The following is a 6,000-nucleotide window of genomic DNA, read 5'->3' on the forward strand; positions in this document are numbered from 1 at the left end:
GCAATTCTGGGTTCCATCCTCGTTTCTCTTCAGGACAGGTTGAGTCTTCGGACTGTCCTGGTGTGGATTCTGTGGTGGACAGGTTGCAGCAGATCTGGACTCAGGTAGTGGACAATTTGACCTTGTCCCAGGAGAAGGCTCAGCTTTTCGCTAATCGCAGACGCCGTGTGGGACCCCGACTTCGTGTTGGGGATCTGGTTTGGTTATCTTCTCGTCATATTCCTATGAAGGTTTCCTCTCCTAAATTTAAACCTCGTTTTATTGGTCCGTATAGGATTTCTGAGATTCTCAATCCGGTGTCTTTTCGTCTGACCCTCCCAGACTCCTTTTCCATACATAATGTATTCCATAGGTCGTTGTTGAGGAGATACGTGGCACCTATGGTTCCATCTGTGGAGCCTCCTGCCCCTGTTTTGGTGGAGGGGGAATTGGAGTATATTGTGGAGAAGATTTTGGATTCTCGTGTCTCTAGACGGAAACTCCAGTATCTGGTCAAATGGAAGGGTTATGCTCAGGAAGATAATTCCTGGGTTTTTGCCTCTGATGTCCATGCCCCAGATCTTGTTCGTGCCTTTCATGTGGCTCATCCTGGTCGGCCTGGGGGTTCTGGTGAGGGTTCGGTGACCCCTCCTCAAGGGGGGGGTACTGTTGTGAATTCTGTGGCTGAGTTCATTTCTGTGGTCACAAGTGGTATTGCAGTCTCTGGGCTTCCTCCCTCAGGTGTTTTGGTGAGCTCGTTGGCTGCCTTGCTATTTAGCTCCACCTGAGTCTGTCTTCCTTGCTCCTTGTCAATGTTCCAGTGTTGGATCTGAGCTACTGCATCTTTCCTTGGGCCTGCTGCTCTGCTAGATAAGTGCTTCTAGTTTGTTTTCTGTTTTTTCTGTCCAGCTTGCTATTTAACTTTTGCTGGAAGCTCTGAGAAGCAAAGGGGTGCACCGCCGTGCTGTTAGTTCGGCACGGTGGGTCTTTTTGCCCCTTTGCGTGGTTTTCGTTTTAGGGTTTTTTGTAGACTGCATAGTTCTCTTTGCTATCCTCGCTCTGTCTAGAATATCGGGCCTCACTTTGCTGAATCTATTTCATTCCTACGTTTGTCTTTTCATCTTGCTAACAGTCAATATATGTGGGGGGCTGCCTATTCCTTTGGGGTATTTCTCTGAGGTAAGTCAGGCTTGTATTTCTATCTTCAGGCTAGTCAGCTCCTCAGGCAGTGCCGAGTTGCATAGGTAGTGATAGGCGCAATCCACTGCTGCTTATAGTTGTGTGAGGATAGATCAGGTACTGCAGTCTACAGAGATTCCACGTCTCAGAGCTCGTCCTATTGTTTTTGGTTATTGCCAGATCTCTGTATGTGCGCTGATTACTGCACGCTGTGTTGCCTGATTGCCGGCCATAACACAGTAATTGCTGTTAAGTTGATCAATCTGACATTCAGGAGTATATGCAAATTGCCATTAGAAAAAATGAAGCAGTAGACTTTGGAAAAATTAATATTTGTCTCATTCTCAAAATTTTTGTCCATGACTGTATAGTACTCTGTTCTATTCTTTCTTTTTAGCTAGTATGGCCTCCTATGCTAAAATCTGATTTCATATCTACGTATGTTATTTCCCTCTCCTCTCACAGTCAATATTTGTGGGGGGCTATCTATCCTTTGGGGATTTTCTCTGAGGCAAGATAGGTTTCTGTTATGAGTGCAATCCAGTGACACAGTGTACCAGCGATCAGAGCACATACAGTGATCTGATAATAACCCAAAAACAATAGAACGAGCTCTGAGACGTGGAACCTCTGTAGACTGCAAACCTGAACCTATCCTAAACACAACTAAAGGTGGCTGTGGATTGCGCCTGACGCTACCTATGCAACTCGGCACAGCCTGAGAAACTGACTAGCCTGAAGATAGAAAAACAAGCCTGGCTTGCCTCAGAGAAATACCCCAAAGGAAAAGGCAGCCCCCCACATATAATGACGGTGAGTAAGATGAAAAGACAAAACGTAGGGATGAAATAGATTCAGCAAAGTGAGGCCCGATATTCTAGATAGAGCGAGGATAGCAAAGAGAACTTTGCAGTCTACAAAAAACCCTAAAGCAAAAACCACGCAAAGGGGGCAAAAAGACCCACCGTGCCGAACTAACGGCACGGCGGTACACCCTTTGCGTCTCAGAGCTTCCAGCAAAAACAATAGACAAGCTGGACAGAAAATATAGCAACAAAAAGCAAAGAAGCACTTATCTAAGCAGAGCAGCAGGCCACAGGAAAGATCCAGAAGCTCAGATCCAACACTGGAACATTGACAAGGAGCAAGGAAAACAGAATCAGGTGGAGTTAAATAACAAAGCAGCTAACGAGCTCACCAGAACACCTGAGGGAGGAAGCTCAGAAGCTGCAGTACCACTTGTGACCATGGGAGTGAATTCAGCCACAGAATTCACAACAGGTTTCCTGTTTCTGTCTTTAGGGGTAGTTAGATCTTAGGATGTGCCGAGGGGTCTAGGGGGTTAGGTACCCCCCACGGCTACTTTTAGTTGCGCTGCTAGGTTCAGGGTTTGCGGTCAGTACAGGGACCACCTTCTCCAGAGTACGTCTCATGCTGCTCCAAGGCCACCAAATCATAACAGGCTGGAAAGGGGCTAATATTAATCGACCTTCCAAGCCTGATAATATCAGCCCCAGCTGTCTTCTTTACCTTGGCTGGCATTTAAAAATAGCGGGGACCCCTTGTCACTTTTTAAAATTAATTATTTAATAGAATTAAAAAAGTTAACCCCTTCCCAACATGCACTGTAGACAGGGCCGCCATAAGGGCATCGGGCCCAGGCCTGGATTGCTAATCTGCCTAGCCAAGTAGATGCCCGATTTGCAGGCAGATCTGTAATACAAAGTGAGCTGCCGGCCCTTTAAAATGCCTTAATAAAGGCCCTGTGTGCACGTGCTCTGTCGCTTGCACTCGCTGACAAGGGTTGCGGCGGCGCTTGTCAGCACATGCACGCATGGCGGCCGCCTCTGTCAGAGTGTGCACACAGGGCCTTCAGTACAAGTTTGAAAGGGCCGCCTCAGCGCGCGCAGGGCTCTTCTGACGCTGGCCAGTACCAGCGTCAGAGCATCTTTTTTGGTTACTGCTGTACTCACCACCAATCCCAGCCAGGGATCCGCTCCTCTGCATGCCCCACTTCAACATTACATCCTCCCCCATCTCAGGGACCTGGGTGAGTTCCAATATGGAAACTTTGTTTTATGTATTGTTACTGTATATACAGCACTCGCAGTACCACCTATATAATGTATATATATAATATAGGTGATACTGTGACTGGTGTGTATATTCGCAGTATCACCTATGTAACATATATACAGCTGTATCACATATATATTGTAGTTATAGCAGTCACAGTATCCCCTATAACATGTATATAGATACACCAGTCTCTATACATGATATAAGTGATATTGTGACTGCTATAACTACAATATATATGAGATATTGCTGTATATATGTTAAATAGGTAGGTGATACTGCAATATCACAGCCCTACATATAGCATTTTGTAGGGAAAAGTGGCTACATTGCAGAAAGTATATTTTAAAACAAATACATTTTAATTTGTATTGTTAAAATGATGTAAAAATTCAAGCAGTTTGAGCCAAAATGACAAGTACATATTACTAGTATGATGAATACATCCTGTTTGGAGCTAACATCACGGGTAACAACAGTGTGTATGATCAGGCAGCTCAATAGTGTCATAACCATCCCCAAGTAACTCTTGACTGCCTGGTATCTCTGCACCAGACTCACTAGGTCATCGGCATTACGGGGATCTCCCTGGGCAACGCAGGATTGCAGCGGTCTTGGTAGGGAGTGTATTTACCTGTCCATGACAACCTTTTCCACCATCTGTGCTGATGAAGAAGGATTCAGGTTGCAACCATTTTTGGACCAGGTATAGGTGGTCAAACGTTTGGGACCGGGTAGGTTTGTCACTGCGATAGGCCCACTGATCCACCCGTTGCGCCCTGACAGTCAGAGTCACTCCTAAGCGTGCCAAGATCTCAGCTTTTAACCTGTTGTACTCTTTTCATCCTACAACACCAAGTCATAATAAACCTTCTGTGGTTCCCAAGTTAAATATGGTGCCAGGACCTCCGCCCCCTGCTCCGGAGGCTGCTGCCGCATCTGTTGCTACTGAAGATTAGCCTGCACCAGTTAATTTATTGACTCCTCCATGTTGTCGGCTTTTGCTCCTGCCGTTGGTTTCACCCAGGACATGCGGTATCTGCCCCTCGGTATTCGTGCCCGTTCTTCTAGCACCAATTGTAGAGGTTTGTACTCACTCGGCTGCGGTTGAGGTCGGTACAGACAGTGGCATTGCTGCAATGTCCAGGCAAGTTTATTTAAACTTCGTAAACCGCTCAGGATAGCAAAACAAAAGAACAGCCTTTTCTGGCACAAAGTGAAAACGTAAAGTAAAAAGTCCATACAACATACAGCGGGTCCGCCCGCTCAGGATAGTGTCCGATTCTTTAGCACAGACCAACACACAGGAGATCCACACATTCAGCTCCAGACACTGAATGAGAGGCTCGGCCTCCATTTTATCTGCCAAACTGCGCCCCTGGAGCTGGGACATGTGATCAGTCATTGCCACCCATCTCTTATGACTGCTCGTAAAACCCGGCCATGGAATGGCTTAATAACTCTCTCAGCACTATATGTGTTGGAGCGTGCTTCCGAGCTCACATCACCACATCTAATAGCCGCAATGACAGATATCTCTCCTCAAGGACTCATCCAGTGGCCATCTTACACCCCCATACACAGTAGACTAAAGTTGAATGAAACTAACAACCTAAGACTTGGCCGATGGTTCACCTTCCAACAAGACAATGACCCCAAGTACACAGCTAAAATAACAAAGGAGTGGCTTCAGAACAACTCTGACAATTCTTGACTGGCCCAGCCAGAGCCCTGACCTAAACCCAATTGAGCATATCTGGAGAGACCTGAAAATGGCTGTCCACCAACATTCACCATCCAACCTGACGGAACTGGAGAGGATCTGCAAGGAAGAATGGCCGAGGATCCCCAAATCCAGGTGTGAAAAACTTATTGCATCATTCCCAAGAAGAATCATGGTTTGTACTATCTCAAAAGGGTGCTTCTACTCAATACTGAGCAAAGGGTCTGAATACTTATGACCATGTGATATTTCAGTTTTTCTTTTTTAATACATTTTCAAAAGTTTCTACATTTCTGTTTTGTTATCAGTCAAGATGGGGTGCAGAGTGTACATTAATGAGAAAAAAATGAACATTTTTAAATTTACGGAATGGCTGCAATGAAACAAAGAGTGAAAAATTTAATGGGGTTTGAATGCTTTCCGTACCCACTGTAATAGCGATCGAGTGGGCTACCGTTATGGATGAGACACTCCTGCCTATCCAACTATTATATGGTAAACATCTCATAGATCCTGGGTTCATTAGTATCTGCACCATGAAAGAGGCTAAAGGTATCGTCACACTCAGCGACGCTGCAGCGATATAGACAACGAGCCAATCACTGTAGCGTCACTATTTAGGTCGCTGTAGAGACGTCAAACACAGCAACACCAGAACGATGCAGGAGCGATCCAGTGACGTAACGGCGACTCACTTATCGTTCTCGCTGGTTGTTAGCTCCATGTAAAACATTGCAGGCATCGTTGCTTTTGCTGTCAAACACGACGATACACGCCGACCTGACGACCAAATAAAGTTCTGGACTTCTAGTTCCGACCAGCGATGTCACAGCGGGATCCAGATCGCTGCTGCGTGTCAAACACAACGAGATCGCTATCCAGGACGCTGCAACGTCACGGATCGTTGTTGTTCTCGTTGTAAAGTTGCTGAGTGTGAAGGTACCTTAAGTGAGTATTTCTTAATTAGCTGTGAGGCTGTTGGTGGGGTGGATGGTACCATATTGTGCATGTACGGGGCAGTAGTGTGGGAATGTTAGAAA

Source organism: Ranitomeya imitator, chromosome 2, assembly GCF_032444005.1.
Source record: "Ranitomeya imitator isolate aRanImi1 chromosome 2, aRanImi1.pri, whole genome shotgun sequence".
In the NCBI taxonomy this organism is placed as follows: domain Eukaryota; kingdom Metazoa; phylum Chordata; class Amphibia; order Anura; family Dendrobatidae; genus Ranitomeya; species Ranitomeya imitator.